Source organism: Oncorhynchus mykiss, chromosome 4, assembly GCF_057628025.1.
Source record: "Oncorhynchus mykiss isolate SJ-2025 chromosome 4, ASM5762802v1, whole genome shotgun sequence".
Lineage (NCBI taxonomy): Eukaryota > Metazoa > Chordata > Actinopteri > Salmoniformes > Salmonidae > Oncorhynchus > Oncorhynchus mykiss.
Window position 1 is genome coordinate 57068033 of NC_143025.1, and position 21515 is coordinate 57089547.

At 39.6% G+C, this 21515-nt stretch overlaps 1 protein-coding gene across 5 annotated transcripts in view; it reads right to left on the minus strand.

Moving 5' to 3' along the window:
• Positions 1 to 21515, minus strand: part of LOC110522014 (hippocalcin-like protein 1) — a 66265-nt gene that overhangs the window by 18268 nt on the left and 26482 nt on the right. Inside the window, exon 1 of one of the 5 annotated variants that reach the window (XM_090232313.1) lies at positions 5107 to 5915. The exons of 3 other annotated variants lie outside the window; for them this stretch is intronic. The gene's annotated coding sequence lies outside the window, so the exon portion shown is untranslated. Of the gene's footprint in view, positions 1 to 4170; positions 4381 to 5106; positions 5916 to 21515 lie in introns of those variants that run through there. One more of the 5 variants, XM_021600074.3, reaches the window with a different exon arrangement.

Genomic DNA, 21515 nt, shown 5'->3' on the forward strand with positions numbered 1-21515 from the left:
CCCAACGTAAAGCACCATATTTCTCCAACTCCATTCAACCAGATGACCAGTTAAAACAAACAGCCGGCTGCATACCCCCGGAATAGCATTGTTGTTAATGGCGCTCCATTTAATGATGTCTGTCAAGGGGGTCAACATGTACATCTCCCATCGCTGAATACTGCTGCCGAGATGGATTGAACTGAGAAAATATTTGGGCCGTCTGTATTTATGGTAGCGTCTTGATAGGAATGCAAATGACGTAGTTTCATGTGATGTGCTTTGGGCAGAGAACCAAGCTTGAAATATTCTGAGTAACAGTCTCTAGCTAACATTCCATTTCAGCAATCTCAACATTCAATATGTGCTGGATTTACAGTGGAGTTGCTCATTGGTTGTTGGAAATAACATTCATATTTTCCATGAAAACATGTGGAGCCTCAAAATTACTGCAATTCCTAAAAAGGTTGGAATTGCAGTATATATTTACTTTGGACAGATTGGTTTCATCTGGACAAACAAAAAATGGTTGCTTAGCATACAGAGTTCAAATATTTGCATAATCGTTGTGATTGGAGGATAGCTGTAAAGGTGATCGAATCAGGATCAAATCCTTGGTTCTCCTCGAGCTCATTAATTATATAATATTCATACTTAAAGATGGCAGATAGGCCAGTCTTTTTGGCGAATGGCATGAAGTACAGGGAGTGAATTAGCTAAAGAGACTAGTACACAGGCTAAATTTGACAGCCTTCTAGCATTGAAAAGCTCATTACTTTAGCGTGCTGTGAAGCCGACTGTGCTTCAATGATGTAGGACTAGGATTTTATTGGTAATGTGTAGGGTACTAGGGCCCGATTCCGACTCAGGAAATTACGGCTTTCTTACACAAGCCTTTCCTACGCATTTCTCAGTAGTTGGTATTCAGACTTACCTCATTAACGTGCGTAACAGGCTTTGAGTGCACTGAATATATGTAATTAAATCGCTTAAAACCCTCCCACTTGCTGACCAACAGATTTTCTCGTGGAGTTTTCATTCAATAGGGTTTTCAGTATATTTATTGCCATCCCTTTAAATACAATGTACATTTAATTACAATTTTGTTGACAGATTAGAATACATTGAGAGAACGGGTTCAGAAAATAGGGATCAAAGAAAGAATGCCATCTATGCATCTTTTTCTCCGTTTCAGCACCAACTGGTAGATTTAAAAAATACTCTGTTCTTGTAAATTATTTAGGCAAGTTTTAGGGTTAGGAAAGTATATACTGTATGAATCATTAAAGATGCAGAAGTCGCTCCCGCCATTTCCTGGTTGCTAAAATTCTAATAGTTTGCCTAATTTCAGTTTGTGACAAATCAAGCAAGTATAGTGTTGACAATCATTGTACCATCTAAACCGCTGTGAAATATATTTTCCATAACCAAAAATATTGTATTTTTAGCTGTTTGAAGCTGGTGTACAAACCTGAAAGTAAAAGACACAAAAAGAACGGGAAGCATATAAATAGTGCACATATAACAAATCTACTGCTTCTTAGACTTGCTTTTGATGAGAATGACAGATCTATAACTCACATTTCTATGTGAATTTTGTCAGGTCGCCCAAAAAGTTACACAATGCAGATAAAAAAAAAGGTTTGGAGAGCCTTGACATACAAAATATATGAATGAATAAATAAATACAGTGGTTTGCTTCATCCTGAAATGTGTCATATTCAAGTTCAAGCCATGAAATATTTGAAGGTGCAAAAAAGTGTACAATAGAGGTTGAACAATAGTCCTATAAATCTAGCCTAATTCTCACTAATAATAGAACTGTGTGACAACGGTCCAGTCATCGTGAACCGTGCACCAGGCTTAACCTGCCACGTGTGGTCTGAGTTCCATAATGATTCAAATAGGCTACTTATGCTAAATTATTGCACGTTAGCCTAAAATGATCCAGACGTGACAGAAGAAAGATGAACGGAACGTATTGGAAGGATGCAAATGGAAGAAAACTAATACTAAGTGACAGTTATAAATGGATTTGGGTATTACTGGCAGTAGCTCCCGATAGTGGCAAATATTTAACATGATTATTTTACAAATTGTAAAAGAAAACGGAGAAAAGCCCGAGCATAGGCTATAATTAAAACATTCTAAAGAGCTTACATCAACTCAGCAGGTTCAGCCATACATAAACCTAGAGCTTGGGTGTTCAAATTTCATCCATACAAATTATGAGTGCACACAATTAAAATTAGGAAATAATGGCACAGCTATTTAGAGCCTATTTCACTGTGGAGAAGGGGCCGCAATACATGTCATGTTGATATGATTTTCAGTTTGCTTCCATGTGGCTGATTTCACATTCATCTCCAGTGATCATAAGGAAACATAATCTAAAACAATTGCTGTTTTTCACAATCCCCTTCTCCAAAGGGATTACTTATTTTCCTAGCTCTTTTAAATAGCTCTTATCCATTTATAAATTGCACTGCATGGAAAATGCTGTTATTTCTATCAGAAAAAAATAAAGTAGAGTCTTTTTCCACTTGGAACCGGCAGGTTCGCTCAACCTTATTCATGGTTTGCTCGCACATAAAGGTGGTGGAGTTATCAGGGAATTAAGTCTTGGTCAGAATAGACACACCTCCACCACACCTTCATTTCTTAGAGCTCCATCCGGAATGAATAGCGGGGTGAATAGCATGCTATTCTAATGCTTAAGTTGTGGGTAAGAATGTGCCTAGAGAGAAAGGTGCATAAAAAGGGTATAATGTTCAAAGGTCGGAATCGGGGCCTAATGAACTGATATATGGAGCAGGAGGATGGTGGCACCTTAATTGGGGAGGACGGGCTCGTGGTAATGGCTGGAGTGGAATTTGTGGAATGGTATGAAATACCTTAAACCCACTGTTTCCATGTGTTTAATGCTATTACATTCCATTAGCTCCATTCTGGGCATTATTATGAACCGTTCTCCCCATGGCAGCCTCCACTGATATGGTGGATTAACTTCAAAGTGACTTGGTCACACCTCTCCATCAAAGTTGACTGTGAAGAGACTTTTGAGAAAACTAGGGAAGGAGGTGGGTGACCCAGTATTTGGTTGAGAAGGAGAAAGGGCATTTCCTAATCATTCTCACTTCCATCCGTGAGTGTGAGGTTTACTGAGGCAGTGTCAGAGAAAACCATAAACTGTATCGGGAGTAGCCTATAGTCCCTTGACACACCCGTCTCCACGGCAACACCAGCAGTGCTAAGGCTGGTTTATGCAAGGGTAAGAGGCAGTAACTACCCAACTGGGGCACAACTTCAACAGGGCACAGCGTTCAATTCATTGCAGACAGAAATGGAGCGTATAGAACCGCATAGTAGTTAAGTGTGTTATTTCTATAAATTATACTTGTTCTGTCTCCAAATAAATTATAGTGACTTGAAAAAAAGACTGTCAGATATGACACAATGTGACAATATATGCTGGAATACGACACATCATCATCAGTGAAGTGGTAAAAAAATAGGTGGTTAAACTCTGATCACCAGTCGCGGATAAAAAAAAGTTTCGCTCCCTATAGGCCTCCTTTCAAAGCAATTTTCCCCAAAAGGTGGATAAATGGTAGGTCAAAAAAGTGTGTAAAATGAATTTACCCTCCACTACACCACTGACTTCATCCATAATATTCCCACATTTTGGGATTATAAATCCCTTTATAATCACTAAAAAAACTATAACATACATTTTGACAATTGCCACAACAGATAATATGCCATTCTATTTTCCTGGTCCATAACCCCATATGAGATTCTCTCTGCTCCAGGCAAAAACACCACTGTGCCAAGATAAACTACATACGCATATCAGATACTGTTTCTCACCATGGCAAGAAAGTTTCCATTTTTTTAAACTAGTCTGAAGGACGCGTAATTACGCACGTAAATGCATCGCCAAATTAGTCACTGATTGAACCAACATCGAGTACATAAACCGACAAAAATAGATATCGAACTGTCAACAAATTCAAAGTTTTATACTTGGTCCTGGCTTACGATGTTGTATTATCCTTTGAAGACGGTTAGGGCTATCCAGTCCTGTCGTGTCCAAGATCCTGCTCAATACCGTTAACGTTTATTTCTAACGCTTCAATAGAAAACTCAATTTAAGCCATTGGCAAAAGTAAAGTAAGGTTGCCCAATTACCTTGAGATGGTATAAGCAAACTTATACAACTATCTTTGAAGGAAGTTTTCAAATATATTCAGAGATCGGCATAAAATGCATCGTTCTTCATGCAGCGCAGTTTCATCATTTTACAGAGATTCGACTTGCACGGCTGTTCGGCTTTCACCGGACTCGCCCAGTTCTCTGGTGGGGGATGGCCGTTCCAACAAATTGCAGTCGTATTTAGTTTAGCTGCCTTTGAGTGGCATTTGTTAGGCTATAATAAACGAGCATTTTCCGTCAATGGAATCTGGCTATTTATGTACTGGCATACAATAATAAATACTCGAATATGTATGTCCAATAGGCCACTCATGCTTGGATATAGAACAATCCACACTCATATACAGATACAGTAGTGGGAATGTAATTGCTGGGTCAAATATGTGGTCAAATGGCAGGTTAGCTGATAGGTGTGGGTATTTAATTGCACATTCTGGATTTGTTTAAACTTTAGGTTTTAGTCCTGCAACCGTCGATTATTGCACTCATTATTAATGTTATAAGAAGTTCGGACTACTTTACTATAGTAAATAGTTAAACACATGCCCTGGGACTTTGGAAAATTGTGCTAAACTATGTCAGTGTTTTTTAAACCTCACGTTTTGGGCTGGGTGTTTGTGTCAGTGTGTATTTCATGCATGCATAATCTATGAGCAGAATTACTGGGGTGTTCCGCTGCCCAGGCCCTGAAACCTGCCAGATCTTACAACGCCTGGATAGGTACAGTGCATTCAGGAGAAAGCATTCAGACCCCTTGACTTTTTCCACATTTTGTTATGTTACAGCCTTATTCTAAAATGGATTCAATTGTTTTTCCACCTCTCATCAATCTACACACAATGACAAAGCAAAAACAGGTATTAAAAATGAAAAATCATATTTACATAAGTATTCAGACCCTTTACTCAGTACCTGGTTGAAGCACATTTGGCAGTGATTACAGTCTTGAGTCTTCTTGGATATGACTCTACAGGCTTGGCACACCTGTATTTGGGGAATTTTCCCCATTCTTTTCTGCAGAGCCTCTCAAACTCATTGCTGCACAGCCATTTTCAGGTCTCTCAAGAGATCGGGTTCAAGTCCGGGCTCAAGTCCGGATCGGGTTCAAGTCCGGGCTCTGGCTGGGCCACTCAAGGACATTCAGAGACTTGTTCTGAAGCCAATCCTGTGTTGTCTTGGCTGTGTGCTTATGTTTGTTGTCCTGTTGGAAGGTGAACCTTCGTCCCCGTCTGAGGTCCCGAGAACTATGGAGCAGGTTTTCATCAAGGATCTCTCTGTACTTTTCCCACTTCATATTGCCTCGATCCTGACTAGTCTCCCAGTCCCTGCCGCTGAAAAACATCCCCACAGCATGATGCTGCCACCTCCATGCTTCACCTTAGGGATGGTGCCAGGTTTCCTCCATATGTAATGCTTGGCATTCAGGCCAAAGAGTTCAATCTTGTTTTTTTCAGACCAGGGAATCTGGTTTCTCATGGTCTGAGAGTCTTTGGATGCCTTTTGGCAAACTCCAAGCGGAGTGTCATGTGCCTTTTACTGAGGAGTGGCTTCCGTCTGGCCACTCTACCATAAAGGCCTGATTGGTGGAGTGTTGCAGTAATGGTTGTCCTTTAGGAAGGTTCTCCCATCTCAACAGAGAAATTAGAGCTCCGTCAGAGTGACCATCGGGTTGTTCCTCTCCAAATGTCTCTCATCCTCTGCAAGCCCTCTTGACCGTGCATCTAGACCTAATAGAATTAAATGCATCAGTCTTAAGTCATGCATATTCATATAATTCATATATAATCTGAACTGTATCCCTTCAAACATGTAATAGGGCCATGTATGCACCAGGAGTAATACAGGAGTAACAAACCTAGTGTTACACGGAAACTACTTTTATAAAACGGCTTCCCGCGTTCTCCTTTGGCATCCCTTCTTTGCATTGTTTCTCAAAATAGTGTCTGTAAAAAGAGCATTAAGCCTTTGAATCACTCTTTTTCCGTGTTTGTATGAACAGAGAAAATTAAGTAAAACATTAACATCCGGGGACATGTTCGTGCTCTTTGACATCACAAAGACACATTGTATCGCTGTAGCTCGTCCACCTTCCACCTCAGATGCGAAAGGCCAACATAGGCAGATGTGGTGGATTGAGACACAGGCCATGCAAAAAAACATATCTCCAGCTTAAATTGAAGGATTTTGATGCAGATTTTTTTATTATGCAACTGATGATGCTTGGGTGCGCCAATAGACCATTTTTAACTGATAATTAACAGACATGGTGGTGTAGCAGGAAGATCTTAATGCCATGAACCAGGAGGTTGTGAGGTTCAAATCCCAGGTGAAGACGTGTTGAATCATAATTACTGTGTAAATGAACATGCTCAATGTAATCATGTATGTCAAAGTGTGTAAAATATGTAAGATGAAAGCACTGTGTGTAGGTATCCCTTACCTTGCCAATAGACACGTTCACAAATCAGGTCCTTGATGGGCTTGGCAACAGTAAAGAGGCGTAATGTGAATTACATTTTTTTGGTAGAACATTTCTTTGGGACCATCAAGTGACGTCCTGACAACTGATTCACAGAAGTGGTCGAGCAACGTTTCCATGAAAAGTGTCTAGAACATTAATAGCTTAGATTCTGAGAACATGGCAACCATGTTCTGTGTATGTTTGGTGGGACGTTGATGAAATATTCTCCTAACCCTCAGAAAACTGGACAGATAAATGTTCTCACCACGTCCCAGAAAATGCATCAAGAACATTAATGTTGTATATTGTAACCACGTTCAAGACAAGTTCTTCTTGACATTAAGGGGATGTTCTCCTATTTTTAACACCAAAAAACATGCAAAACAGTTCTCAGAATGTTTTTGCTAACATAGAATGTTCCCCCAACTAAAAGCACTATGGGTACGTTACAGGTAACATTACAAATATGTTCTCTCTTCCTATAATTGTTAGCTGGGAAGTTCCAACTCATTTCCAATTAATCCATATCTTCCAATAAAACAACTTGAGAGTTCTTGATTGCAGTTATTCACACATTTATTACTCACAAGGTCTAGTTGGTCACTCATTTCCAAGGTTTGGGTAATGAAGACATTGATTGTAAGAGGGTTATTTGAAAAGATTCGAGAACGATAAATGATGAGAAAAAATAAACTTAAAAAGAGCACAAAATGCCTCAACAAAAATGCTAAATCAAAAGAAAACATAAGATATGAAATAAAAAGGACACGGTTGAAAACGCTATCTCTGCTTGGCGTCTATGAAAGTCAGTTCCACCTGTTGCATTTATCTGACTGCAGCCCTCTTCCCAGTTATCCCATTAACCTCTCTGCGCACCGAACCGTTACCGTTACCGGGATTATATTCGACAACATACGGTGATCGCTACATAAATGGTCATATTAAACATTCATGAAAATACAAGTGTCTCACATGGGTCGAAAGCCTAGAATCTTGCTAATCCAACTGCGTTGTCAGATTTAAAAAAGGATTTACTGCGAAAGAATACGATGCGATTATCCGTAACATCACAAATTGCAATAAAATAAATTGTTTACCTTTGACGATCTTCCTCTGTTTGCAATCCCAATGCTCATTGTTACACAATGAATGGTCTTTTGTTTGATAAAATCCATTTTTATAGCCTAACACGAAACATTTTGTGAACCGCTTGTGTCGTGAATTCCGTCTCATTCCATTTTTGAAGACACATTTGCTGTAAATACACACACTAAACGTGACTTTTCCAGTCATGTTTGGTTTCATTGCAATCAACTGGTTTGTTTGTAACACAGCCAAACCTGATGGGTCATTTCGCAGGACGTATTGACTGAAAGAAACCGATTTGAAGACAACAAGTAATCACATCATTGTGCACCAATGATATGACCGCTGTTTCGTTGATTGACTGTATTTTAACCCAATGACCACTGATCGTCTTGAAATATAGCTGCGTAGATAGCCAATGAGCTGAGGTAAACGGCAATATGTAATGTTTATGTGTTGGAAGACCAACCCATGTACTAAACTCCGGCGTAAAGAGGGTCATTCGCCATTGAAGATTCATACCGGAAGGAGCCACGCATGTTACGCACAGCATTGTTTTGGTAAAGCGCATCTTCAGCTGTTTATATATCAATCAGTATGGCGACTAAATCAGGGAAAGCTAAATCTAAGTCTAGATATACAGACGTACACACAAGAAATTGATCGGGAAAGTGAGAATATTCCTCCCCTAATGGATAATATAATGGAGAATATTCCTCCCCTAATGGAGGAATATTTTTTGAACGGAGAGGACATCGTTTTGGACTGATAAGTTCTTCTCATGCTAATGCCGTTGTTTGAAATTAACAATATAAAATATTTTTTGTGATTTTTTTTTTTTTTTAGTAGCAATATATACAAATGTAATGTAATGAAATGTGAGATGCGTGTGTCTGCCGCCCCACCCCACCCCCACGTGAGCCTATTTGAGGCTGTTGAGGGGAGGGCAGGCCCACAACAATGGCCAAAGTGAAATGGAGATAGCAGCTGGTCTGTTGTAATATAATAAAGACAGTAGATCTAGCTGGTCTGTCATAATATAATAGAGACAGTAGATCTAGCTGAAATGTCATAATATAAAATAGACAGTAGATCTAGCTGGTCTGTCATAATATAAATGAGACAGTAGATCTAGCAGGTCTATAATAATATATTCAACCATATGTTCCCTGTACTCTATATATCTGTTTATTATAACTGTTGATACAGGGCTCATATGTGAAACTCTTCTAACTGAACATTTTCTTTCACAGTGACACTGACTCCGAATGGGAGCCCCCAGTGCCAAGGTGTCCATATATTTTTTTCATGTTTTTTTGTCATTTTTGGGGGAGGGTGTGTTAGAATACAATTTTGATAATTTGTATATAGTTATTCCATTCAAAATGTATAACTTCACCAATTTGGTCACTTGGGTACATTTGGGCTACTTGTGTGGAACACCTGGGTGACTTCATGATAAATGTCATGTAGCACACTAATTTTGGAAGTTATCATTCTAAAACTTTGCACAAGTACTGTTGCCCTCTTATGTTTTTCACAGAAATTGTCCCCATCATCCTATCTGAATGTTTGTTTATTCTTGTTCATTTTAAAGATGATGATACAACAATAAAAATGAAAAAAAAAAAAAAAATTCCATTGTATTATCTAAACCAGATCTATTTTGTTGTAGACTCCTACATTCAATTCACATTTACACAAACTTCAGAGTGTTTTCTTTTAAATGAAACCAAGAATATGCATATCCTTGGTCCTGGGCTAAGTCATTAAAACTCGTTTTTCAACCACTCCACAAATTTCTTGTTAACAAACTATAGTATTGGTAAGTTGATTAGGACATCTACTTTGTGCATGACACAAGCAATTTTCCAACATTTGTTTACAGACAGATTATTTCATTATAATTCACTGTATCACAATTCCAGTGGGTCAGAAGTTTACGTACACTAAATTGACTGTGCCTTTAAAAGGCTAGGGAAATTACAGAAAATTATATCATGGCTTTACAAGTTTTTGAAAGGCTAATTGACATCATTTGAGTCAATTGAAGGTGTGCCTGTGGATGTATTTCAAGGCAAACCTTCAAACTCAGTGCCTCTTTGCTTGACATCATGGGAAAATCAAAAGAAATCAGCCAAGACTTCAGAAAAAAATTGTAGACCTCCACAAGTCTGGTTCATCCTTGGGAGCAATTTCTAAATGCCTGAAGGTACCAGGTTCATCTGTACAAACAATAGTACGCAAGTATAAACACCATTGAACCAAGCAGCCGTCATACTGCTCAGGAAGGAGACGAGTTCTGTCTCCTAGAGATGAAAGTACTTTGGTGCGAAAAGTGCAAATCAATCCCAGAACAACATCAAAGGCCCCTGTGAAGATGCTGGAGGAAACAGGTACAAAAGTATCTATAGCCACAATAAAACAAGTCCTATATCGACATAACCTGAAAGGCCGCTCAACAAGGAAGAAGTCACTGCTCCAAAACCGCAATAAAAAAGCCAGACCATGGTTTGCAACTGCACATGGGGACAAAGATCGTACTTTGAGAATTGTCCTCTGGTCTGATGAAACAAAAGTAGAACTGTTTGGCCATAATGGCCATCGTTATGTTTGGAGGAAAAAGGGGGAGTCTTGCAAGCCGAAGAACACCATCCCAACTGTGAAGCACAGGGGTGGCAGCATCATGTTGTGAGGGTGCTTTGCTGCAGGAGGGACTGGTGCACATCACAAAATAGAAGGCATCATGAGGTAGGAAAATTATGTGGATATTTTGAAGCAACATCTCAAGACATCAGTCAGGAAGCTTGGTCGCAAATGGGTCTTCCGAATGGACAATGACCCCAAGCATACTTCCAAAGTTGTGGCAAAATGGGTTAACTTCACTAGGGTAGGGGGCAGCATTCTGAATTTGGGATGAAAAGCATGCCCAAATTAAACTGTCGGCTACTCAGTCCCAGAGTATAGGATATGCATATAATTCGTATATTTCGATAGAAAACACTCTAAAGTTTCCGAAACTGTTAAAATAATGCCTGTGAGTATAACAAAACTGATATGCCAGGCGAAAACCAGAGGAAAATCCAACCAGGAAGTACTATTATTTTGAAAGGCTGTCTTTCCATTGAATGCCTATCCACCATACAAAGACTTAGGACCAGTTCACGAGCTCTGTGTCTTCCTCTACACGTGACCAGTCTTTAGGCATTGTTTCAGGCTTTTTCTCTGAAAAATGAGAGAGATACAGCACTTTCAATCAGTGACCAGTGGAAGTTTCCATTCATCAGCCATGCGCCCTGATCGTGAACGTGCCTTTCTTGTTTCTCCTTTCCTATTGACGAAGCCTTTGTCCGATTTAAATATTATTGATTATTTATGACAAAAACAACCGGAGGATTGATTTTAAACATTGTTTGGCATGTTTCTACTAACTTTTATTGTACGTTTTAAAAACTTTTCATCCTGGAATTAGTGCACGTGCCTTCTGCATTCGGATTACTGGACAAAACGCGCAAACAAAAAGGAGGTTTTTGCTCATAAAGAGGGATATTATCGAACAAAACAAACATTTGTTGTCTGACATGGAGTCCTGGGAGTGCCACCAGATGAAGATCAAAGTTATGTGATTAATTTTAATGCTATTTCTGATTTTTGTGACACTCTTTGGCTGGAAAAATGTCTGTATGCGTTTCTGTGGCTAGCTAACATAAGCACAAAGTGTGCTTTCGCTGTAAAGCGTTTTTGAAATCTGATACAGCGGTTGCAACCTGTTAGGGATAGGGGGCAGCATTTTCACTTTTGGATAAATAGCGTACACAATTTCAACTTCCTGCTACTCATGCCAGGAATATATTATATGCATATGATTAGTAGGTGTGGATAGAAAAGACTGAAGTTTCTAAAACTGTTTCAATCATGTCTGTGACTATAACAGAACTTATGTAGCAGGCAAGACCCCGAGGAATAACTGTTCAGATTATAATTTTTTTGCCTCTGACCGTTCCTTCTGTTGTCTTTGCCAAGGGATATTTGATAGCAACCATTTTACAGTTCCTACGACTTCCACTGGATGTCACCAGTCTTTGGAATTTGGTTGAAGTTAATCATTTGTGCAACGAAGAAGAAGCACATCCTGGAACAACGTTACACTGTTGAGAGTTACTCAAGATGAAAAAAGGTGCATGGTTTGTTTACTTGCTGTATTGAATGCAGATTGCACCGTCCACAATTTGATCGATTATTAACGTTTAAAAATACCTAAAGTTGTATTACAAAAGTAGTTTGAAATATTTTGGCAAAGTTTATAGAAAACTTTTGAAATGTTTTGTAGTGACGTTGTGTTTTGGCAAGCTGTTTTTTTCCGGATCAAACGTGCTTTATAAATGGACATTTTGGGTATACATGGACGGAATTAATTGAAAAAAGGACCAATTGTGATGTTTATGGGACATATTGGAGTGCCAACAAAGAAGCTCGTCAAAGGTAATGCATGTTTTATATTTTATTTCAACGTTTTGTGTAGCGCCTGCTACGCTAGTTCTTTTGTTTACTACTGGTTCAGATGGGTGCATGCTATCAGATAATAGCTTCTTATGCTTTCGCCGAAAAGCATTTTTAAAATCTGACATGTTGGCTGGATTCACAACGAGTGTAGCTTTAATTGAGTATCTTACATGTGTAATTTAATGAAAGTTTGAATTTTATAGAATTTTATTTGAATCTGGCGCTCTGCATTTCCCCAGGCAATTGGCCAGTTGAGACGCTAGCGTGTCCATATCCTCAAGAGGTTTAAGGAGAAGTTTATCTATATTTCCATGAAAACACTGATAAACATAGTTTATCAATGCTTATGATGAGTATTTCTGTCATTTTATGTGGCTCTCTGCAATTTCACTGGATGTTTGTTTGAGACAATGCATTTCTGACCTCAACGCGCCAATGTAAACTCAGATATTTGGATATAAATATGAATTTTACCATGCAAAACATACATGTATTGTGTAACATGAAGTCCTATGAGTGTCATCTGATGAAGATCATCAAAGGTTAGGGATTATTTGTATCTATATTTCTGCTTTTTGTGAATCCTCTCTTTGGCTGGAAAAATGGCTGTGTTATTCTGTGAATAGGCACTCACCTAACATAATCATTTGGTTTGCTTTCGCTGTAAAGCCTTTTTGAAATCGGACACTGTGGCTGGATTTAAAACAAGTGTATCTTTAAAATGGTGTAAAATACATGTATGTTTGAGGAATTTTAATTATGGGATTTGGTGCCCTGCAGTTTCACTGGCTGTTGACGAGGTGGGACGCTACCGTCCCACGTACCCTAGAGAGGTGAAGAACTGCAAAGTCAAGGTATTGGAGTGACCTCAATTTCATTGAACATTTGTGGGCAGATCTGAAAAAGTGTTTGCGAGCAATGAGGCCCACACACCTGTCTCAGTTACACCAGCTCTGTCAGGAGGAATGGGCAAGCTTGTGGAAGGCTACCCGAAACGTTTGACCAAAGCAAACCATTTAGAGGCACTGCTACCAGATACTAATTGAGTGCATGTACACTTCTGACCCACTGGGAAAGTGTTGAAAGAAATAAAAGCTGAAATACATCATTCTATTTACCATTATTCTGACATTTCACATTCTTAAAATAAAGTGTTGATCCTAACTGACCTAAGATAGGGAATATGTGCTATGATTAAATGTCAGGAATTGTGAAAAACTGAGTTTAAATGTATTTGGCTATGGTGTAAGTACATAAGTACAACTGTACATAATCACCTGGGATTTGAATTTACTGGGAGCTAGACACAGGCCACCAGAGTACATTCCTTTGGACCATCACACGGCGTCCTAAGGACTGGTAAAATAAACTTTGAGAATGTCCTCAAAAGGTCCTGACATGGTCCTCAGTGACATCCTCGTAGACAAAGGTCCGCCATGGAACGTTCATTTGGGACCATCACTCGATGTCCTAAGAACTAGTACATTTAAAGTCCTGCAAAATCCTCAAAAAGGTCCTGACATGATCCTCAGTGACGTCCTGGTAACTTACAGGGGACTAGTCAAAGGTCTCCCAGAGAACGTTGCCTTGGGACCGTAAAGCGATGTCCTAAAGACTAGTAAAATTAAAGTCTTGAGAACGTCCTAATAAGGGCCTGACATGGTCCTCAGTGACGTCTTGGGAACTAACAGGTAACTAGACAAAGGTCTCTCAGAGAACGTTCCCTTGGGACCATCAAGCAACGTCTTAAGAACTAGTAAATGTTATGTACTGAGAACGTCCTCAAAACGTCCTGAAATGGTCCTCAGTGACATCCTGGTGACCTACAAGGATCTAAATAAAGGTCTCCCAGAGAACATTCCCTTGGGAACTTCACTCAACGTCCTAGTAAAATAAAAGTCCTGAGAAAGTCCTCAAAAAGGTCCTGACATGGTCCTCATTGACATCCTGTAACCTTTTTGGGATAGGGGGCAGCATTTTCACTTTTGGATGAATAGCGTATCCAGAGTGAACTGCCTCCTACTCTGTCCCAGATGCTAATATATGCATATTATTATTAGTATTGGATAGAAAACACTGTGAAGTGTCTAAATCTGTTTGAATGATGTCTGTGAGTATAACAGAACTCATATGGCAGGCGAAAACCTGAGAAAAGGTTTTAGAGGTTTGTAGTTTTTCAAAGCTCGGCCTACCGAGTACATATTGAGATATGGATGAGGTTGCATTTCCTAGGGCTTCCACTAGATGTCAACCGTCTTTAGAAACTGGTTTGAGGATTCTACTATAAAGGAGGGGCTCATGAGACCTCAGTGGTCTGGCAGAGGGACTTGGTCTCATGACGCACGCTCCCGACAGAGTTACCTCTCGTTCCAGAGCCTTTCTGAAGACAAAGGAATTCTCAGATTGGAACATTATTGATGTTTTATGTTAACATCCTAACGATTGATTCCATACATCATTTGACATGTTTCTAAAGGACTGTAACGGAACGTTTTGAGTTTTTGTCTGGATGAAATGCTCGCACCTCATGAAGATGGATTACTGGGCTGAACACTCTAACAACAAGTGGCTATTTGGACATAAATGATGGAACTTTATGGAACAAATCAGTCATTTATCCCACATATGCTCTCTCTAATTCTCTCTTTCTTTCTCTCTCTCGGAGGACCTGAGCCCTAGGACCATGCCCCAGGAATACCTGACATGATGACTCCTTGCTGTCCCCAGTCCACCTGACTGTGCTGCTGCTCCAGTTTCAACTATTCTGCCTTATTATTATTCGACCATGCTGGTCATTTATTAACATTTGAACATCTTGACCATGTTTTGTTATAATCTCCACCCGGCACAGCCAGAAGAGGACTGGCCACCCCACATAGCCTGGTTCCTCTCTAGGTTTCTTCCTAGGTTTTGGCCTTTCTAGGGAGTTTTTCCTAGCCACCGTGCTTCTTCACCTGCATTGCTTGCTGTTTGGGGTTTTAGGCTGGGTTTCTGTACAGCACTTTGAGATATCAGCTGATGTACGAAGGGCTATATAAAATAAATTTGATTGATTGATTGATTGATTGTGGAACTGCGATTCCTGGGAGTGCCTTCTGATGAAGATCAAAGGTAAGTGACTATTTATAGTGTTGTTTCTAACTTTGTCGATTCCAAAATGGCGGCTATTCCTCGGCTGTTTTGGGTTCTGAGCGCCATTCTCAGATTATGCTTTTTCTGTAAAGTTTTTAAAAAATCTGACACAGCGGTTGCATTAAGGAGAAGTCTATCTTTAATTCTGTGAATAACACTTGTATCTTTTATCAATGTTTATTATTAGTATTTCTGCAAAATCACCGAATGTTTTGGAATCAAAACATTATTGCACGTAAGGTGCCAATGTAAACTGAGATTTTTGATATAAATATGCACATTATCGAACAAAACATACATGTATTGTGTAACATGATGTCCTATGATCAAAGGTTAGTGATTAATTTGATATATATTTCTGCTTTTTGTGACTCCTATCTTTGGCTGGAAAAATGGCTGTGTGTTTTTTTCGACTTGGCGGTGATCTAACATAATCATATGTTGTGCTTTAGCTATAAAGCATTTTTGAAATCGGACACGATGGGTAGATTAACAAGATGTTTATCTTTCATTTGCTGTATTGGACTTAACGTGTGAAAGTTACATATTTCAAAAAAATGTTTTTGAATTTCGCGCACTGCCTTTTCAGCGGAATGTTGTTGAGGTTTTCCGCTAGCGGTATCCCTGCGCTAGAAAGGTTAACTTACTGGGAACTAGACAATGGTCTTTCAGAGAATATTTCCCTGGGACCTTCACGCGACGTCCTATGGACTAGTAAATTTTATGTTCTGAGAACGTCCTCAAAAGATCCTGACATAGTCCTCAGTGACGTCCTTGTAACTTTCAGGGAACTAGACAAAGGTTGCCCAGAGAACGTTACCCTGGGACCATCCCGTGGTGTCTTAAGGACTAATACATTTTAAGTCCTAAGAAAGTCCTGAAAAGGGCCTGATATGGTCCTCAGTGACATCCTGGTAACTTACAGAGAACTAGACAAAGGTCCCCCAGAGAACATTTCCATGGGACCGTCATTCAATGTCCTAAGGACTAGTAAAATGGAAGTCCTGACAATGTCCTCAAAAGGTACAGACATGATCCTCAGTGACATCCTGGTGACTTACAGGGAACTAAATAAAGGTCCCTCAAAGAGCATTCCCTTGGGACCATGACTCAATGTCCTAAGGACTAGTAGTATAAAAGTCCTGAGAACGTCCTCAAAAGGTGTGTGCATGGTCCTCAGTGACATCCTCGTAACTTACAGGAAACTTGACAAAGGTCCCCCATAGAACGTTCCCTTGGGACCATCCTGCAAAGTCCTAAGGACTAGTAAAATGAAAGTCCTGAGAACGTCCTTAAAAGGTCCTATCATGGTCCTCAATGACATCCTGGTAACTTACAGGGAACTATAACAAGGTCCCCAGAGAACATTTCCATGGGACCGTCACGTGATGTCCTAAGGACTAGTACATTTTATGCCCTGAGATTGCCCGCAAAAAGATCCTGACATAATCCTCAGTAACGTCCTTGTAACTTACAGGGAACTAGACAAAAATCCCCCAGAGAACGTTCCCTTGGGACTGTCACACAATGTTTTAAGGACTAGTGCATTTGAAGTCCTGAGAAAGTCCTGAAAAGGTTCTGACATGGTCCTCAGTGACATTCTGGTGACATTCAGGGTACAAAATAAAGGTCCCCCAGAGAACGTTGGACCATCCCGCAACATCCTAAAGACTAGTAAAATGAAAATCCCGAGGACATCCTAATAAGGTCCTGACATGGTCCTAAGTGATGTCTTGGGAACCTACAGTTAACGGGATTGCAGCCATAACAAGTTAACGGGATAATTGTCATCAACAACCGCTGAATAGCATAGCGCTACATTCAATGAATATTACTAAAAATATTTATATTCATATATAGGAAAACACAGTTTAACCTTTTGTTAATCCACCTGTCATGTCAGATTTTGAAATTATGCTTTACAGCGAAAGCAATCCAAGCGTTTGTGTAAGTTTATCGATCGCACGACAAAACATTATGTACACTTAGCATTAAGTAGCTTGGTCACGAATTTCAGAAAAGCAATCAAATTAATCGTTTACCTTTGATGATCTTCGGATATTTTCACACACGAGACTCCCAGTTACACAACAAATGTTCCTTTTGTTCCATAAAGATTATTTTAATATCCAAAATACCTCTGTTTGTTTGGCGCATTATGTTCAGAAATCCACAGGAAAGAGCGGTCACGACAACACAGACAAATTCCAAATAGTTTCCATAATGTCCACAGAAACATGTCAAACGTTTTTTATAATCAATCCTCAGGTTGTTTTTAAAATATATAATCGATAATAAATCAACCGCAAATGTCTTTCACAGTAGGAGAGGGGAAAACAATGGCTGTCCAAATTCTGTTGCGCGAGCAAAACTCTTGTGACCACTTGATGCGATGTTATCGTTCTGGCTCATTTTTCAAAAATAAAAGCCTGAAACTATGTCTGAAGACTGTTGACACCTTGAGGACGCAATAGGAAAAGGAATCTGGTTCATATCCCTTTAAATCCAGCAAAGGGAGGCTATGGAACATGGATTTTTCAAAATAGAAGCCACTTCCTCTTAGTTCTGTTATACTCACAGACAATATTTTTGACAGTTTTGGAAACTTTAGTGTTTTCTATCCAATACTAATAATAATATGCATATATTAGCAACTGAGACTGAGGAGCTGGCCATTTACAATGGGTACCTTTTCATCCAAGCTACTCAATACTGCCCCTGCAGCCATAAGAAGTTAACTAGACAAAGGTTTCTCAGAGAACATTCCCTTGGGACCATCCTGCAAAGTCCTAAGGACTAGTAAAATGAAAGTCCTGAGAACGTCCTTAAAAGGTCCTATCATGGTCCTCAATGACATCCTGGTAACTTACAGGGTTAGGTCCCCAGAGAACATTTCCATGGGACCGTCACGTGATGTCCTAAGGACTAGTTTTGGAAACTTTAGTGTTTTCTATCCAATACTAATAATAATATGCATATATTAGCAACTGAGACTGAGGAGCTGGCCATTTACAATGGGCACCTTTTCATCCAAGCTACTCAATACTGCCCCTGCAGCCATAAGAAGTTAACTAGACAAAGGTTTCTCAGAGAACATTCCCTTGGGACCATCAGGCAACGTCATAAGGACTTGTACAATTTAAGTCCAGAGAACGTCCTCAAAAAGGTCCTGACATGGTTGTCAGTGACATCCTGTTGACTTACAGGGAAATAAATAAACATCCCCAGAGAACTTTCCCTTTGAATGATGGTCCCATGTCCTAAGGACTAGTAAAATAAAAGTCCTGAGATTTTCCTCAATATATCCTGACATGGTCCTCAGTGAAATCCTGGTAAGTTACTGAGAACTAGACTAGGTCTCTCAAAGAACGTTCCCTTGAGACCATCACGCGACATCCTAAGGACTAGTACATTTCATGTCCTGAGAACGTCCACAAAAGATCCTGAAATAGTCCTCAGTGTCGTCCTTGTAACTTACAAGACAAAGCTCCCCCAGAGTTCTGAAGTTCTGTAAAAGGGACGTCTTTGACTAGTGAGACTACTCTGTGAACATGTATGACTTGTGAGGTTAAGCCAAAAGCCTTTGGTGTGAATTGTTTCGGAAGGGTTTATGACTAGTGATGCTGAAACTGATTAAAACTCTAGGGTGTAGGATATTATCAGTGATTAGATCAAATATAGGTAATGTAAATGTATGAGTTACTGTATCCCAGGAACTAACCCTGAGATAAAAATACAGGTAATACATTGAATAAAACAACACATTGATTAGTGTGTTTTGGGAACAGTACTATGTGAATGTGATATGTGAGAGAATTTGAATTTTGGATAAGAAGAGATTTACATTTGCATAATAAACTGATTGAAATTTGAATAATACGTTTCTATATACAGTGGGGCAAAAAAGTATTTAGTCAGCCACCAATTGTGCAAGTTCTCCCAATTAAAAAGATGAGAGAGGCCTGTAATTTTCCATCATAGGTACACTTCAACTATGACAGACAAAATGAGAAAAAAAAAATCCAGAAAATCACATTGAAGGATTTTTAATGAATTTATTTGCAAATTATGGTGGAAAATAAGTATTTGGTCACCTACAAACAAGCACGATTTCTGGCTCTCACAGACCTGTAACTTCTTCTTTAAGAGGCTCCTCTGTCCTCCACTCGTTACCTGTATTAATGGCACCTGTTTGAAATTGTTATCAGTATAAAAGACACCTGTCCACAACCTCACAGTCACACTCTAAACTCCACTATGGCCAAGACCAAAGAGCTGTCAAAGGACACCAGAAACAAAATTGTAGACCTGCACCAGGCTGGGAAGACTGAATCTGCAATAGGTAAGCAGCTTGGTTTGAAGAAATCAACTGTGGGAGCAATTATTAGGAAATGGAAGACACACAAGACCACTGATAATCTCCCTCGATCTGGGGCCCCACGCAAGATCTCACCCCGTGGGGTCAAAATGATCACAAGAACGGTGGGCAAAAATCCCAGAACCACACGGGGGGACCTAGTGAATGACCTGCAGAGAGCTGGGACCAAAGTAACAAAGCCTACCATCAGTAACATACTACGCCGCCAGGGACTCAAATCCTGCAGTGCCAAACGTGTCCCCCTGCTTAAGCCAGTACATGTCCAGGCCTGTCTGAAGTTTGCTAGAGAGAATTTGGATGATCCAGAAGAAGATTGGGAGAATATGGTCAGATGAAACCAAAATATAACTTTTTTGGTAAAAACTCAACTCGTCGTGTTTGGAGGACAAAGAATGCTGAGTTGCATCCAAAGAACACCATACCTACTGAAAAGCATGGGGGTGTAAACATCATGCTTTTTCTGCAAAGGGACCAGGACGACTGATCTGTGTAAAGGAAAGACTGAATGGGGCCATGTATCGTGAGATTTTGAGTGAAAGAAAACCTCCTTCCATCAGCAAGGGCATTGAAGATGAAACGCGGCTGGGTCTTTCAGCATGACAATGATCCTAAACACACCGCCCGGGCAACGAAGGAGTGGCTTCGTAAGAAGCATTTCAAGGTCCTGGAATGGCCTAGCCAGTCTCCAGATCTCAACCCCATAGAAAATCTTTGGACGGTTGAAAGTCCGTGTTGCCCAGCAACAGCCCCAAAACATCACTGCTCTAGAGGAGATCTGCATGGAGGAATGGGCCAAAATACCAGCAACAGTGTGTGAAAACCTTGTGAAGACTTACAGAAAACATTTGACCTCTGTCATTGCCAACAAAGGGTATATAACAAAGTATTGAGAAACTTTTGTTATTGACCAAATACTTATTTTCCGCCATCATTTGCAAACAAATTCATTAAAAATCCTACAATGTGATTTTCTGGATTTTTTCTCTCATTTTGTCTGTCATAGTTTAATTGTACCTATGATGAAAATTACAGGTCTCTCTCATCTTTTTAAGTGGGAGAACTTGCACAATTGGTGGCTGACTAAATACTTTTTTGCCCCACTGCATAATGGTTATCTAGGGGTTTCCATCCATCACTGCCCATTTTAGTAATATCACAAGGTACTGCAACGTCCGGGACACCAAAGTCTTTGGGTTCCTGGGGGAATTATGGTTGCACAGCTCAAACTTTGCAGCAGTGGAGAGTCATTGGAATGCACATGGAGTGGTGTTGACGTAAGTAGCTAAGATTGGAACGTTATATATGGATTCTGTGCAGGCATGAAGAAAAAAAAAGAAATTGTATGTGTGTATAATCGATTACTGGAGATATTAAGTAATAATAATAATAATAATAATAATAATAATAATAATATGCAAACTTGCACATACCCCTAACCTATAAAACTATAAATGCTTATGGTATTTCCCCCGTCCTGATAACTCATTTTGAAAAAACATATGCCCTGTTAAATGGAATCATTGAAATGTTGAACATGTTCCTGATTTCATGTCTACACCGTCTCAGGCACCAGCCTTATTATGGTCAAAGATCGCCATCTAATGGGGACTGATGGACAGTGCAAAGCCAGTCATAGTGAAAGTTATAATCAGAAAGAAACCTAGTCTCGAGAGCTACCTTAAGTAAACTCCCTCCAAAGTTGAGATTTTCCCTTCTGAAATTGGCAAATGTATTTTATAAATTTGGCGCATTACATGTTCA